Source organism: Coregonus lavaretus, assembly GCF_964263955.1.
Source record: "Coregonus lavaretus genome assembly, chromosome: 11".
Lineage (NCBI taxonomy): Eukaryota > Metazoa > Chordata > Actinopteri > Salmoniformes > Salmonidae > Coregonus > Coregonus lavaretus.
In genome coordinates this window covers 50,593,916-50,612,507 of record NC_139998.1, presented here as the reverse complement: position 1 = coordinate 50,612,507, position 18,592 = coordinate 50,593,916, and positions in this window count along the sequence as shown.

The following is an 18,592-nucleotide window of genomic DNA, read 5'->3' as shown; positions in this document are numbered from 1 at the left end:
TACAGCTGCAAGTCTCTTGGGGTATGTCTCTATAAGCTTGGCACATCTAGCCTCTGGGATTTTTTCCCATTCTTGAAGGCAAAACTGCCCCAGCTCCTTCAAATTGGATGGGTTCCGCTGGTGTACAGCAATCTTGAAGTCATACCACAGATTCTCAATTGAATTGAGGTCTGGGCTTTGACTAGTCCATTCCAAGACATTTAAATGTTTTCCCTTAAACATTTTTTGTCATTTAGCAGACGCTCTTATCCAGAGCGACTTACAGTTAGTGAGTGCATAAATTTTTTAATACTGGTCCCCCGTGGGAGTTGAACCCACAACGCTGGCGTTGCAAGCGCCATGCTCTACCAACTGAGCTACACGGGGCCCCACTCAAACCACTCAAGTGTTGCTTTAGCAGTATGCCTAGGGTCATTGTCCTGCTGGAAGGTGAACCTCCGTCCCAGTCTCAAATCTCTGGAAGACTGAAACAGGTTTCCCTCAAGAATTTCCCTGTATTTAGCGCCATCCATCATTCCTTCAATTCTGACCAGTTTCCCAGTCCCTGCCAATGAAAAACATCCCCACAGCATGATGCTGCCACCACCATGCTTCACTGTGGGGATGGTGTTCTCGGGGTGATGAGAGGTGTTGAGTTTGCGCCAGACATAGAGTTTTCCTTGATGGCCAAAGAGCTGATTTTTAGTCTCATCTGACTAGAGTACCTTCTTCCATATGTTTGGGGAGTCTCCCACATGCCTTTTGGCGAACACCAAATGTGTTTGCTTATTTTTTTCTTGAAGCAATGGCTTTTTTCTGGCCACTCTTCCGTAATGCCCAGCTCTGTGGAGTGTACGGCTTAAAGTGGTCCTATGGACAGATACTCCAATCTCCTCTGTGGAGCTTTGCAGCTCCTTCAGGGTTATCTTTGGTCTCTTTGTTGCCTCTCTGATTAATGCCCTCCTTTCCTGGTCCGTGAGTTTTGGTGGGCGGCCCTCTCTTGGCAGGTTTGTTGTGGTGCCATATTCTTTCAATTTTTAAATAATGGATTTAATGGTGCTCCGTGGGATGTTCAAAGTTTCTGATATTTTTTTATAACCCAACCCTGATCTGTACTTCTCCACAACTTTATCCTGACCTGTTTGGAGAGCTCCTTGGTCTTCATGGTGCCTCTTGCTTGGTGGTGCCCCTTGCTTAGTGGTGTTGCAGACTCTGGGGCCTTTCAGAACAGGTGTATATATACTGAGATCATGGGACAGATCATGTGACACCTAGATTGCCCACAGGTGGACTTTATTTAACTAATTATGTGACTTCTGAAGGTAATTGGTTGCACCAGATCTTATTTAGGGGCTTCATAGCAAAGGGGGTGAATACATATGCACTTACCACTTTTCCATTATTTATTTTGTATAATTATTTGAAACAAGTAATTTTTTTCATTTCACTTCACCAATTTGGACTATTTTGTGTATGTTCATTACATGAAATCCAAATGAAAATCCATTTAAATTACAGGTTGTAATACAACAAAATAGGAAAAAACGCCAAGTGGGGTGAATACTTTTGCAAGGCACTGTATTATTCTAATACCATATATGCTAATAATTGCGCTAATAATTCAATTAATTTTCATTTAATTATGTCTCAAGGACATTGAAATATATCAACTCAGCAAAAAAAGAAACGTCCTCTCACTGTCAACTGCATTTATTTTCAGCAAACTTAACATGTAAATATTTGTGTGAACATAACAAGATTCAACAACTAAGACATAAACTGAACAAGTTCCACAGACATGATTAACAGAAATTGAATAATGTGTCCCTGAACAAAGGGGGGGGGGGTCAAAATCAAAAGTAACAGTCAGTATCTGGTGTGGCCAGCAGCTGAATTAAGTACTGCAGTGCATCTCCTCCTCATGGACTGCACTAGATTTGCCAGTTCTTGCTGTGAGATGTTACCCCACTCTTCCACCAAGGCACCTGCAAGTTCCCAGACATTTCTGGGGGGAATGGCCCTAGCCCTCAACCTCCGATCCAACAGGTCCCAGACGTGCTCAATGGGATTGAGATAAATAATAATAATAATATGCCATTTAGCAGACGCTTTTATCCAAAGCGACTTACAGTCATGCGTGCATACATTTTTTGTGTATGGGTGGTCCCGGGGATCGAACCCACTACCTTGGCGTTACAAGCGCCGTGCTCTACCAGCTGAGCTACAGAGATCCAGGCTCTCCGCTGGCCATGGCAGAACACTGACATTTCTGTCTTGCAGGAAATCACGCACATAACGAGCAGTATGGCTGGTGGCATTGTCATGCTGGAGGGTCATGTCAGGATGAGCCTGCAGGAAGGGTACCACATGAGGGAGGAGGATGTCTTCCCTGTAACGCACAGCGTTGAGATTGCCTGCAATGACAACAAGCTCAGTCCGATGATTCTGTGACACACCGCCCCAGTCCATGACGGACCCTCCACCTCCAAATCGATCCCGCTCCAGAGTACAGGCCTCAGTGTAACACTCATTCCTTCGACGATAAACGCGAATCCGACCATCACACCTGGTGAGACAAAACCGCGACTCGTCAGGGAAGAGCACTTTTTGCCAGTCCTGTCTGGTTCAGCAACGGTGGGTTTGTGCCCATAGGCGACGTTGTTGCCAGTGATGTCTGGTGAGGACCTGCCTTACAACAGGCCTACAAGCCCTCAGTCCAGCCTCTCTCAGCCTATTGCGGACAGTCTGAGCACTGATGGAGGGATTGTGCATTTCTGGTGTAACTCGGGCAGTTGTTGTTGCCATCCTGTACCTGTACCGCAGGTGTGATGTTCAGATGTACCGATCCTGTGCAGGTGTTGTTACACGTGGTCTGCCACTGCGAGGACGTTCAGCTGTCCGTCCTGTCTCCCTGTAGCGCTGTCTTAGGCGTCTCACAGTATGGACATTGCAATTTATTGCCCTGGCCACATCTGCAGTCCTCATGCCTCCTTGCAGCATGCCTAAGGCACATTCACGCAGATGAGCAGGGACCCTGGGCATCTTTCTTTTGGTGTTTTCAGAGTCAGTAGAAAGGCCTCTTTAGTGTCCTAAGTTTTCATAACTGTGACCTTAATTGCCTACCGTCTGTAAGCTGTTAGTGTCTTAACGACCGTTCCACAGGTGCATGTTCATTAATTGTTTATGGTTCATTGAACAAGCATGGGAAACAGTGTTTAAACCCTTTACAATGAAGATCTGTGAAGTTATTTGGATTTTTACTTATTATCTTTGAAAGACAGGGTCCTGAAAAGGGGACGTTTCTTTTTTTGCAGAGTTTACATTCGATATCAAGCTATTTCAACTGTTGTTCTTTTTGAGAACACAGAGTAGTGATTTATCGTAATCTCATAATTATAAGATAGTTTAAATAGTTACTGAGTATGTGTGGCAGGTAGCCTAGCGGTTATGAATGCTGGGCCAGTAACCGAAAGGTTGCTGGTTCAAATCCCAGAGCAGACTAGGTGAAAAATAGGTGAAAAATCTGTTGATGTGCAAGGCTCTTAACCCTAAGAGCGTCTCCTAAATGACTCAAATAAAATTTTATTGGTTACTTACATGTGTTTAGCAGATGTTATTGCGGGTGTAGCAAAATGCTTGTACTTCTAGCTCTGACAGTGCAGTAATATCTAGCAAGTAATATGTAACAATTTCACAACATATACCCAATACACACAAATGTAAGTAAGGAATGAATTAAGAATATATACATATATGGACGAGCGATGTCAGAGCGGCATGGACTAAGATACAGTAGAATAGTATAGAATACAGTATATACATATGAGATGAGTAATGCAAGACATGTAAACATTATTAAAGTGGCTAGTGTTCCATTTCTTAAAGTGGCCAGTGATTTCTAGTCTTATGTCTATTGGCAGAAGCCTCTAATGTGCTAGTGATGGCTGTTTAACAGTCTGATGGCCTTGAGATATAAGCTGTTTTTCAGTCTCTCGGTCCCAGCTTTGATGCACCTGTACTGATCTAGCCTTCTGGATGATAGCGGGGTGAACAGGCAGTGGCTCGGGTGGTTGATGCTCTCAATTGTGCATCTGCAAAAGTAAATGTAAATGTATTTACAAGTACTGTAAAAGGATATCCTACCAAATTATCAGTATATAGTATATCATGAAATGTCAGTCAAGAGGATGATTAAAAAAGTAAACCATTCTCAGTGGTATGATACTGTATGTGTACAAACGCTGTCAGAGCACATGTCAGATAAAGCGGCAATCAGCTGTTGAAACAATAACAAAGTGAAATCCCTGTTTCAGTGTATGGACTGACCATCCATGATATCAAAATTAGTTTGAACCATGTTTTGAGGCTACATGGTGTTTGTTTACATTTGCATTGTTTACAAACATTGGAATAAATCAAGCTTACATTTTGGGTTCTGATGGGGTTAGAAAGTTGAACTAGGCATTTATAAGTGATATTCTTCGAGAATCAATGGGTACATATTACTAATTTAAATACATACAACTAGGGATCACTATATTAGAAGGACTGCTTATTTTACATTTTAGTCATTTAGCAGACGCTCTTATCCAGAGCCACTTACAGTTAGTGAGTGCATACATTTTTCATAATGGCCCCCCGTGGGAATTGGACCCACAACCCTGGCGTTGCAAGTGACATGCTCTACCAACTGAGCTACAGGAGGCCTAAAATGGCTTATAAACCATTACTTAATAGTTACTAACCTATTTATCAATAATTGTAAACAATTTGGTCATGAATGTATTACTGTAATATTAGTAAATAAATAAAACATCTATTATCAGGAATTATGTATTTATGTTTAATATACTATAGGAAATAATACATAATAAATCAACTGATCAGTTTATCCAAGTGTGATCCTAGCTAGGATAAATAATATCTATGTATACTTACATTACAGGATTTATTGAGAATACAATAAAATATTATTTATTTATTTGTCAATTTTATTTATTTGTCCACAGAGCAGAACCCCTGGATTAGCCTAGGTTAGGGGTTAAATGCCTTGGTCAAGGGCTCAACAGCAGTAGGTGAATAGGGCAGTAGGGTACAATGGCAATAGGTGGCACTTAATATTCTGATGCCAGCAGCTCTTTGGTTGCCAGCTCATTCCCGCCAGAGTTTTACCATTCAGCCCTGGGATTCAAACCAGCAAGCCTGCTGTTACTGGACCTATTCTCTAACTTCAAGGCTAATGCAGGAGCAGGAATCATAGTCAGACAGACAGACAGACAGACAGACAGACAGACAGACAGACAGACAGACAGACAGACAGACAGACAGACAGACAGACAGACAGACAGACAGACAGACAGACAGACAGACAGACAGACAGACAGACAGTCAGACAGAGAGACAGACAGACAGACAGACAAACAGTTAGACAGACATACAGACATTCCCCTCTCGTCAAGCTGGTGGAATCGAGAGGTATAGTGTGTGTATGAATACCTCCAATGCCCATACTGAACAGTGTAATCAAGGCCAACATTTCCCTGGAAATAAACGCCTAATAAAAGTCTTAAAATAACAATTAGGCTGCAAATAGATGTGGGGTTATTATGAGGGGGGGGCTTGCCTTTAAGCTTGGGGAGGGGGGGTGGCAGGGAGATCTAGAAGAGTCATGCAGTTTGGGGATGGGGGAGGCAACCAGTCTTTGCAATCAGTGTTAAATAGAGCAGTTTTGTGCCTGTGTGATTGTCAAGTGGGCCATTACTGGCTGATAAGGGCACTTTTTCCCCTCGCATGCTGTCCCAATGCAATCAGGGTCCTCTTGCCAATGTTACTTTCACTGCCGTGATTTCAACTGAATCCCTCATCGGCCACCAGCTAACACAAGGCCCCCTTGAGCCTCAACGAGGGCCCATTCACAGCAAGGAGAAAAGTTCACGCCAAGGTCGTTGTGTCGATTGTAAATCACCCAAATTTAGCCTAATTTCTATTAAGCAAATGAGTAGTTGCAGCCCTAAAGGTTGAAAGAAATCAACGGTTGAGTATGTGAAAGTAGCAAATTATGGGATTTTAGGAGACTAATTTGGGGCCAATGCTTGTTGTTTCTCATATCGATGATGTCCCAAATTCCAAATCATGCGCCTTGATCTTAGTTTGCTAAAGCTGAATTATTATCTGTTCAAAACCCCTTAATAAAACTATTGACATATGACAATGTTTTATTTCAATGAAATTCTTTGTGGAATCTCAAATGAATTACTACACTGATATTTTGTTTTTGCGTGTGACAATGATGTGACCTCTATAGTTATACTAAGGACCAAACAAAACCTAAAACCATACATTAGTATATTTGTTTTGTATTGCTTCAGTAGAATGTTGTGATCAGAGATCTTTCATGTTCTGCTTGTTTGTTTGTTGTTTGAGAGTTCTATGATTTTACTTAAGCATTATACCATGGCATTTTTGAATACTCCTTTCTGATTGGCTTGAAGGGCATTCTAGAGCGTGCATTATTTCCCTATAACACACAGTATATTTTCACGGTAGAATTCAGTGGCTATAGTTCATTTTTACATGTTTTGTTTGAGCTGCTTTTGAAAGCAAAAGTCGAATTGAAAACAGTATTGTTGCAAGCTAGGTCTGATGGTTTGGTTAGCTAAACTAGCAAGTCTGTTTGTTTGGTTACCATGGCAAATACTGTAGCTTTTCTACTGGCAAATGTGTTAAATTATAGCCATGGTATGAAAGCGATAATCAACTCCGGCCTCTATGCGTTCTCTGGAAAATAATGCAACTCCATGGAAGGTTAGTTCCACTCTGCTAGCACGTCGTGGAACACACCTTCCACATCATTCATTATTTTCCATAGAACGCATAGCCCCTCATTGATTATCCTTTACTTATACGATGACATTGTTGAATATTTGTTTCTGATTGGCTTGAAGGGCATTCTAGAGCGTGCATTATTTAAGTGATAATGCCCTCGAAGCCGGTGTTTGGAGGATATATTGGCATGGGTGTTGTTAGGCCCGAGCCAAAGTCGAGGGCCGGCAAAACGTGCCAATATATCCTCCACACACCGGCTTCGAGGGCATTATCACTTTTATAAAACGGGTTACAAACATATTCAAATAATGATTGACATACAGTCCATTCAGAATGTATTCAGACCCCTTTACTTTTTTTTCACATTTTGTTACATTACAGCCTTATTCTAAAATGGATCAAATAATTTTTTCCCCTCATCATCTACACACAATACCCCATACTGACAAAGCGAAAAATGTTTGCAAATGTATTAAAAATACAGAAGAGAAAATGTTTCTTTTTTCCATGGTGTTCTGTTCTATGTTCATTTTATTGCAACAGGTTTTCCTTTCCTATAGGTCATTTTTTCATTCAACATTTACAAATAAATTGTTCTTGTTTGATATTTTGTTCTTGTTGTTGTTGCTGTTTTTACCTTGAATAAAACTCCCTCTTAGAGGAGGAAAAGTATGTTTCTTGTGTAACTTGCTCTTTATTAAATATTATATTCGTTTATTGTTAACAATGATGTTATTGAGGATTGGCCAGTAACACATGACTTATAATAATTGAACAAGAAAACCTTTAATGAATGCCTAACAAATGTCCAACATGGCATAATTAAGCCCTATTAACTACTTGTATACACACTTATAAACTACAAATGAGTAGCTAATATGTGTACCTTATAATAAAGTGTTACCATGGTCCATTACTAGGTTCTTTGTTAATTTATATGTTATGGAGATGCACGAGTATTGACTAATGTGTGGCCCATTGACAGCTACAGTGCATTCGGAAAGTATTCAGACCCCTTGACTTTTCCCACATTTTGTTACGTTACAGCCTTATTCTAAAATTGATTAAATAAAACATTTTCCTCATCAATCTACACACAATACCCCATAATGACAAAGCGAAAACTGGTTTTTAGAAATATTAGCAAATGTAAGTATTCGAAATTGAGCTCAGGTGCATCCTGTTTCCATTGATAATCCTTGAGATGTTTCTACAACTTGATTGGAATCCACCTGTGGTAAATTAAATTGATTGGACATGATTTGGAAAGGCACACACCTATCTATATAAGGTCCCACAGTTGACAGTGCATGTCAGAGCAAAAACCAAGCCATGAGGTCGAAGGAATTGTCTGTTTAGTTCCGAAAGAGGATTGTGTCGAGGCACAGATCTGGGGAAGGGTACCAAAAATCTCTGCAGCATTGAAGGTCCCCAATAACATTCTTAAAACGAAGAAATGTGGAACCACCAAGACTCTTCCTAGAGATGGCTGCCCGGCCAAACTGAGTTATCGGGGGAGAAGGATCTTGGTCAGGGAGGTGACCAAGAACCTGATGGTCACTCTGACAGAGCTTCAGAGTTCCTCTTTGGAGATGGGAAAACCTTTCAGAAGGACAACCATCTCTGAAGCACTACATCAATCAGGCCTTTATGGTAGAGTGGCCAGTTGGAAGCCACTCATCAGTAAAAGGCACATGACAGCCCACTTGGAGTTTGCCAAAAGGCACTTAAAGGACGAAGACCATGAGAAACAAGATTCTCTGGTCTGATGAAACCAAGATTTAACTATTTGGCCTGAATGCGAAGCATCACGTCTGGAAACTGAGTAGGGAGAGGGGAAACACCTTGTGACCCCCTTGTTCCTCCAATGACATGACACAGCTACTGGAGGTATAGAGTCAGGGACGGACAGAGAGGAACGCTGCCAAGACAAAAACTAAATCTCCAGTATGTTTGGATGCACAACTGTTTGCCCATATTAGGATATGAAGTTACCGATGGTCTCTGCAGGTCAAATATAGTAGGAGAATAATTCAAATTCACAAAGTTAAGAAAGTGTTACCGGCATCTGTCAGCAAGTTGTTAGGGCTAACTTGATCACAGCAGAAATTAATTTAAATACCGAGATAAAACTGGAGATAGGCACCTTACGTAAATCTAGCCATTGTGCTTTTCTTTTATGCCTTTCTTGGCAATGATACAGCTGCTTGGAAGATAGATAAGTAATATGTAAAAAACTTGGCACCATCTCTACGGTGAAGCATGGTGGTGGCAGCATCATGCTGTGGGGATGTTTTTCAGCGGCAGGGACTGGGAGACTAGTCAGGATCGAGGGAAAGATGGAGCAAAATACAGAGAGATCTTTGATGAAAACCTGCTCCAGAGCGCTCAGGTCCTCAGACTGGGGTGAAGGTTCACCTTCCAACAGGACAACGACCCTAAGCACACAGCCAAGACAATGCAGGAGTGGCTTCGGGACAAGTCTCTGTATGTCCTTGAGTGGCCCAGCTAGAGTCCGGACTTGAACTCGATCGAACATCTCTGGAGAGACCTGAAAATAGCTGTGCAGCGATGCTCCCCATCCAACCTGACAGAGCTTGAGAGGATCTGCAGAGAAGAATGGGAGAAACTCCCCAAATTCAGGTGTGCCAAGCTTGTAGCGTCATACCCAAGAAGACGCGAGGCTGTAATCGCTGCCAAAGGTGCTTCAACAAAGTACTGAGTAAAGGGTTTGAATACTTTTGTAAATTTGTTATTTCCCCCTTTTTTATTTAGTTTTTTTAATAATTTTTTATTTACGTAATTTTTCTCCCCAATTTCGTCATTCGATCTTGTCTAATCGCTGCAACTCCCCAACGGGCTCGGGAGAGGTGAAGGGCGAGTCAAGCGTCCTCCGAAACATGACCCGCCAAGCCAGCTGCACCAATTTGTCGGAGGAAACACCGTTTAACTTATGACCGAAGTCATCTATTTTAAATGTTTTATAAATAAGCATAAAAAAAAAGAAAAAACTGTTTTTGCTTTGTCATTATGGGGTATTGTGTGTATATTGATGAGGGGAATTTTTGTTTTAATACATTTTAAAATAAGGCTGTAACGTAACACAGTTTGGAAAAAGTCAAGGGGTCTGAATACTTTCCGAATGCACCGTATTTTCATAAAAAACGTATTTACATGGATTTATTCATCCTTCCATGAGCTGTAGTCCCGACACAAATCTAGGGTTGCTACCCAAGCCGGCTGGTCGTTCGTTCTATCGGTTCGGTTGCCAGAGACACGACCCAGTCGTTAAATATTTTTGTTCAAAATCTATGGATGCGACCCAGTCGTTCATTCTAAATCTTCCGTTGTCATGATTGCTGGCAACATTCTTATCCGTTGCTTGCTAGTTAGCCAACACAGTCACGTGAAACAAACAGAATAACAGAAAAGTAGCTGCATTTGTGTTTGTTTAAGCTGTTATATATCAATTGTTTTGGGATACATCCATAACAATGAGTTAATGATGTCTGATTTCGCCTGGCATAGAACATTTGCTCTCTCTCCACTGTTCAGAAGAGATAGCCAACTACACAGCTAGCCCAATCATTTCGAACTGATGCTGGAATGACAGAAAACAAGCTGGATTTCGTGTTTTTCTATTGACATTTCTTTGTCTATATATATCCATAAAAATGATACTGGTTCATGATTTCGACTGGCTGAGAAAAGCTGCCAGCCTGTTTGTCTCGTCCCGACTCCCGAGATGTTCATTACCATAGGACAGCTGGAGATCGAATTTCAATATTGAAACACTGTTGCAAATGTCGGAGAGACAGACAGCAAGGTTATTATAAATCTCCGCTGTTGAAAACCAAATGCTAGTCTAAAAGAAATGTGAGATAATGTCTAGATGCTTTTTACAGTGTGGATCTAGTATATGGTGGTCCTCTGTAGCTCAGCTGGTAGAGCACGGCGCTTGTAACGGTAAGGTAGTGGGTTCGATCCCCGGGACCACAAAAACAAAACAAAAATGTATGCACGCATGACTGTAAGTCGCTTTGGATAAAAGCGTCTGCTAAATGGCATATTATTATTATTATTATTATTATAAATTGCCTGGCTGAGCTGATGAGACAGTGGATTGTGCAGTCAGATGGAACAGAGTAAATAGGCATTTCAACGTCATAAATTTAGCTGGTGGTAACTTGTGGAATAGACACCGGCTGGAATGCTGTTTTAACCAATCCAGGATTAGACCGACCCGTTGTATAATTCCCTATAATGCACAGTATATTTGCATGGTGGAATTCAATGGCTATAGTTCATTCTTACATGTTCTATATTTGAGCTGCTTTTGAAAGCAAAAGTGGAATTGAAAACATTATTGGCATTGTTGAATTCGATTTTCATAATGGCAAGCTAGGACTGATAGTTTAGTTAGCTAAACTAGTCTGTTTATTTGGTTACCGTGGCAACTACTGTTGTTCTCTAGTAAACTTGCTAGCTACTTCTGTGATGTGGTGAGGTAGAACCCAGGAGCAGAGAAGAGAACCAGACGAGGAACCAGTGGTTTAGAAAAAATGTCACTGGAAAAAGATCAACAGAAGGTACAAAGTAAAACTGGGAAAAAAACAAACACTAAGACTCGAACTCACTCAGGAGACCAAGCACACGGCAAACAAATCAAGCTTCTGCAAAAGATAACAGAAAACACACCTCTCATTAAAAGGGAATTATAATTAGTAATAGAAAACACCTGAGAGTGTCATAGTAGTCTCTAGGGCAGGGGTGTCAAACTCATTTTAGCTCAGGGGCCACATGGAGGAAAATCTATTCCCAAGTGGGCCGGACCGGTAAAATCATGGTATATATAACTTAAAAACAACAACTTCAGATTGTTTTCTTTGTTTTAATACTATCAACATAAAACATAAAGCTGGAGCCTGAGGACAGTGTGTCCAAAATAGTACAAGCACAACATCACTATTAATCATAAAACACCTCAAGTTTATTTGAAAATTCTAAAGAAAAAGAACACACAAACACACAATGCCTCAGTGATTCACAGAACTGTTTCACAGATCACAGAACTATATCAGGGTGTCATTTCTCAGGCAGAAATGTAGATACAAATAATGAAATCCTGTTCCCCAAACAAGTGCAAGAACCACAGAGTCAAGAATAGGTTAAATATACAAATAAAATAAAATCAATTAAAAACAATAGCACATCAACATAAAAACATATAAACATAAAGCTGGAGCCTGAGGACAGTGTGTCCAAAAGCACAACATCACTATTAATCATAAAACACCTCAAGCTATTTGAAATTCTGAGGACAAACAACACACAAACACACAATGCCTCAGTGATTCACAGAAGTATATCACAGATCACAGAACTATATCAGGGTGTCTCATGCAGCACTTTAAGTGGGGTTGCATAGTTTATTTGACTCCTGATACCTGGCATCTTTTAGCTTTCACCAGCGCATCAATATCAGGCGTCACATCCTGAGTGGCAGCCAACATCAGGATGTGATTCAAGTGCTTGTGCGTGAGCCTTGAGCGCAGCTTTGTTTTATTTATGCTCATTACAGAGAACTTGCTCACAAAGATATGTGGTTCCAAACATGCACAACAGTTTTGCAGCGAGGGCTGTCAAGTTGGGGTAACCTGGCAAGAGATTCTGATAAAATGTGTCCAAGCCAGCTGCGGCAAATTTGCCCTTCAAATCCGAGTCACACTGCAAGTATATTATTTCAAGTTGGATGCTGACGGGCAGATCAGAGGGATTCACGGTTAATGGCGAACAAAAAACGTTGAAGTCTTTCTCCAGTTCACCAAAAATCTGAAAGCGTTGCTCAAACTCCCTTAACAGTCCCGTTATTTTATCTTTGAACCGCTTCATGTCTGCCACATGTTGGGTCGCGCACACATTTTTCAGACAGGGGAAGTGAGCTGCATCACCACCGGCGAGTTGCGTCTCCCACAATGACAGCTTCAACTTGAAAGAACAAATGCTGTCATAATACTGCGTGGTAACTTTGTTGCACCCTTGCAGCTGTTTGTTCAAGTTATTCAGGTGCTCTGTAACATCCACAATAAATGCAAGGTCCTGCATCCATTCTGCGGAATGAAATTCTAACACTGGTTTGCCCTTTTCTTCCATGAACTGTTCAATTTCTTCTCGTAAATCAAAGAAACGCCTCAGCACAGCACCTCGGCTTAACCATCTTACCTCAGTGTGGTATGGCAGGCCATAGATGTGGTCTTTCTCTCTGAGAAGGCTGTCAAACTGACATTGATTCAGGCTTCTGGATCGGATGAAATTAACAGTTTGGATAATATAATAATAATAATATAATAATAATATAATATAATAATATAATAATAATATAATAAAAATAATAACCACCTTCATGACGTTATCCATCTTTAATGACTTGCAACACAAAGCCTCCTGGTGCAAAATACAGTGAAAAGTCCAAAAATCACGTCCTCCATTTGCAGATTGCACTTTCTCTCTGAACTTTGTCACAACGCCTGCTTTTTTCCCGATCATTGAGGGCGCACCATCTGTAGCCAGGCTGACAGCGCGGGACCAGTCCACTCCGACCCTGTCCAGCGCGCTGACGAGTGCAGTGAAAATATCAGCTGCTGTCGTTGTATCTGTCATCGGCACCAACTCCACGAACTCCTCGGTGACGGTCAATGTGTCATCAAACTCTGCGGATGAAAATGGCCAGTTGTGCAACATCTGTAATGTCCGTGCTTTCATCAATTGCAACCGAAAACGCAATAAATGACTTTACTTTTTGCTTCAACTGGCTGTCCAAATCCACTGAAAGATCGGAAATCCTGTCTGCAACTGTGTTTCTTGTCAGGCTGATATTTGCAAAAGCCTGGTGCTTTTCAGGGCACACAATCTCCGCTGCCTTCATCATGCATGTTTTTACAAATTCACCCTCACTAAATGGTTTTGAAGCCACTGCGATTTCATTAGCAATGAGGTAGCTAGCTTTCACTGCAGCGTCACTGATGTCTCGGCTGTGAGTAAACACAGACTGCTGTTTCTTCAGACCCGCCAACAGTTCATTCACCTTCTCTCTTCTCCGCTGTCCTTGAAAGTTGTCATATTTGTCGGCATGAAGACTCACATAGTGGCGACGAAGGTTATATTCTTTCAGCACTGCAACATGCTGTGAACACACCAAACATACAGCTTTCCCATTCAATTCCGTGAATAAATAGAAGGATGACAATTTTTCTTGGAACACTCTGCACTCTGCGTCCACTTTTCTCTTTTTTTGACAGAGACATATTGGGGCAATGAGGGTGCCAAAGCACATAATGTTAAAAGTAGAAGCCTTCATCATGCATGTTTTTACAAATTCACCCTCACTAAATGGTTTTGAAGCCACTGCGATTTCATTAGCAATGAGGTAGCTAGCTTTCACTGCAGCGTCACTGATGTCTCGGCTGTGAGTAAACACAGACTGCTGTTTCTTCAGACCCGCCAACAGTTCATTCACCTTCTCTCTTCTCCGCTGTCCTTGAAAGTTGTCATATTTGTCGGCATGAAGACTCACATAGTGGCGACGAAGGTTATATTCTTTCAGCACTGCAACATGCTGTGAACACACCAAACATACAGCTTTCCCATTCAATTCCGTGAATAAATAGAAGGATGACAATTTTTCTTGGAACACTCTGCACTCTGCGTCCACTTTTCTCTTTTTTTGACAGAGACATATTGGGGCAATGAGGGTGCCAAAGCACATAATGTTAAAAGTAGAAGCCTTCATCATGCATGTTTTTACAAATTCACCCTCACTAAATGGTTTTGAAGCCACTGCGATTTCATTAGCAATGAGGTAGCTAGCTTTCACTGCAGCGTCACTGATGTCTCGGCTGTGAGTAAACACAGACTGCTGTTTCTTCAGACCCGCCAACAGTTCATTCACCTTCTCTCTTCTCCGCTGTCCTTGAAAGTTGTCATATTTGTCGGCATGAAGACTCACATAGTGGCGACGAAGGTTATATTCTTTCAGCACTGCAACATGCTGTGAACACACCAAACATACAGCTTTCCCATTCAATTCCGTGAATAAATAGAAGGATGACAATTTTTCTTGGAACACTCTGCACTCTGCGTCCACTTTTCTCTTTTTTTGACAGAGACATATTGGGGCAATGAGGGTGCCAAAGCACATAATGTTAAAAGTAGAAGCAGTAATAAATATCACGGGCAAAACAAAGTAGCTCATCCGGACTGGCTGCACTTGCTTGACCTATTTGCTCTGCCCCGGTATAAACAGTTTGCTTGCTTAACACAATTGCTATTGCGCCATCCAGTGGACACAATTGGAACAGCAGTTTCTTTTATTGAAAAATTGCAGCTCATTTTTATACTTTACAAAATCATCTCGCGGGCCGGATTAAACCCGTTTGCGGGCCTGATCCGGCCCGCGGGCCGGACGTTTGACACCCCTGCTCTAGGGCGTTCTCTGCCGCCCTGTGGTGACAGGTGGAACTCGTGGAACATTTGCAACAATGTTTCAATATTGAAATTCGATCTCCAGCTGTCCTATGGTAATGAACGAGTCAGGAGGAGACAGACAGGCTGGCAGCTTTTCTCAGCCAGTCAAAATCATGAATCAACATAATTTGTATGGATATATACAATGGAAATGTCAATAGAAAAACACGAAATGCAGCTAGTTTGCTGTCATTCCAACTTGTGGAAGGATAAAATAGTATGAATAAATTCATCAAAATAATGTTTTTAATGAAAATATGTCAATCATCATTTGATTATGTTGGTAACCCGTTGTATAAAAGTGATAATGCCCTCGAAGCCGATATTTCGAGGATATATTGGTACGGTTTGCCGGCCCATCGATGAACAACACTGTTATGGAGTCTAGTTAATAGGTAATTGACTAGCTGGGCTGTTCCCCGGACACCATGTGTAGGGACTTGAACAATACTTAAACATGGCTATTGAACTTGACATTTGTGTCTGTCTTTATTCTTTAATCTAACATATTATTGTCACGTTCGTTTAATGACGGGTCAGACCAAGGCGCAGCGTGATATACGTACATGTTTATTAACTTATAAACACCACGACAAAACAACAAATTAAACGTGAAGTCCAAGGTAGCACACACAACATATCTTACAAGGAACAAGATCCCATAACTCAATAGTGCCAATAGGCTGCCTAAGTATGGTCCCCAATCAGAGACAACGAGGGACAGCTGCCTCTGATTGGGAACCACACCGGCCAACATATAACTAAACATACTAGAATATACAACATAGAACATACACAACAAAGAATATACACACCCTGACTCAACATATAAGAGTCCCCTGAGTCAAGGCGTGACAATTATACTGAAACATGGAATCAGAAGTGGCTCGAAAACCACATGTTTTTATTTATTTTTGTAGCTAAGTACAGTATGGGCGCAGTTATGTTCCATATGCAAACACACGCCGTTGTCTACTGCTAACCTTAGTCACACCACTGATCAACTCGTTGTTAGCTGGCTACCTAGCATAACTACCTGCCTCGATGACTGAAGGCAAAGAGAGCTCAGATTCCATTGCTATGGCAGTGAACATTCCGCCACCAAAACCCATGGTTCTCACAGGGGACTGGAATAATAATTGGGACAACTTCAGGGATGAATTCGAGGACTATGCGCTGGCGACCGGTCTACATGAAAAACCCAACGAGGTCCAAGCGGCAACTCTGAGGAGCTTAATGGGCAGCGAATGCAGGTATATCTACCGGCACAATCTCACCCTCACAGCAAGACAACAGTGTGATGCAAAGGCTCTTCTGGATGAATTGGAGAATTACTTCAAACCTGCCTGGAACGTCATTTACGAGCGGTTCGTTTTTGGAAGCTGCAAAAGAAAAAGAAGGACAAGTGAGGGCAAGATTCACTGTGTTGATGATGTTACTCAGTGTTCAGAGCAGAACAGTGAAAGTGACATTTACATGCATGAATCCATTGGGGCTGTACACTCACGAGGGAAGAAATGGTTTATGACACTACGATTACACAACAAGCTGCAACAATGTGGATTCCAGTGCTACGTGCAACATAATGAGCCACAAAGACAAAATTGATCTGGCACCTGACACACATCTCTTGCCCAGCGATACTAGATTAAAGCTGTACGCAGGGGAGCTAATGAGCTCTATGGGCATCTTTGAGACCGAATGTGTTATTCGGGGACACAAACACAAGCTGGAGTTTGAGAACGTGAAAACCAGTCAACATCCTCTCCTCTCAGGCTCTACATGCGAACGCCTGGGACTGATGCAGTTCACCGTACCAAATGACCTGCACATCGTGGAGCATGTCTAGCATGGACCCCTGTCCAAAGAACATCTACTCAGCAGATATGACGATGTATTCAACAGGCCCGTTGAATCAGTACCTGGGGAGGTACACTTTGAATTGGATGAGAGCGTCACTCCAGTCCAGTGTGCTCCTCACAATGTGCTCATTGCAATAAAAGAGGCTGTGAAGGCCCAGCTGGACAAGTACTGTATGAGACCGATGTCCACATGACATCTGTGACTGATCCAACTGACTAGATGGCAAGTCGGTTAGGACATCTACTTTGTGCATGACACAAGTCATTTTTCCAAAAAAAATTTACAGACAGATTATTTCACTTATAATTCACCGTATCACAATTCCAGTGGGTCAGAAGTTTACATACACTAAGTTGACTTGGCTTTAGAAGCTTCTAATAGGCTAATTGACATCATTTTTGTCAATTGGAGGTGTACCTGTGGATGTATTTCAAGGCCTACCTTCAAACTCAGTGCCTCTTTGCTTGACATCATGGGAAAATCAAAAGAAATCAGCCAAGACCTCAGAAACATAATTGTAGACCTCCACAAGTCTGGTTCATCCTTGGGAGCAATTTCCAAACGCCTGAAGGTACCACGTTCATCTGTACAAACAATAGTACACATTTACATTTTACATTTTAGTCATTTAGCAGACTCTCTTATCCAGAGCGACTTACAGTTAGTGAGTGCATACATTATTAATTTTTTATTTTTCATACTGGCCCCCCGTGGGAATCGAACCCACAACCCTGGCGTTGCAAACGCCATGCTCTACCAACTGAGCTACATCCCTGCCGGCCATTCCCTTCCCTACCCTGGACGACGCTGGGCCAATTGTGCGCCGCCCCATGGGTCTCCCGGTCGCGGCCGGCTACGACAGAGCCTGGATTCGAACCAGGATCTCTAGTGGCACAGCTAGCACTGCGATGCAGTGCCTTAGACCACTGCGCCACTCGGGAGGTACACAAGTATAAACACCACAGGACCACGCAGCCGTCATACCGCTCAGGAAGGAGACGCGTTCTGTCTCCTAGAGATTAACGTACTTTGGGGCGAAAAGTGCAAATCAATCCCAGAACAACAGCAAAGGACCTTGTGAAGATGCTGGAGGAAACAGGTACAGAAGTATCTATATCCACAGTAAAACAAGTCCTATATCGACATAGCCTGAAAGGCCGCTCAGCAAGGAAGAAGCCACTGCTCCAAAACCGACAAAAATAGCCAGACTACGGTTTGCAACTGCACATGGGGACAAAGATCGTACTTTTTGGAGAAATGTCCTCTGGTCTGATGAAACAAAAATAGAACTGTTTGGCCATAATGACCATAGTTATGTTTGGAGGAAAAAGGGGGTTGCTTGCAAGCCGTAGAACACCATCCCAACCGTGAAGCACGGGGATGGCAGCATCATGCTGTGGGT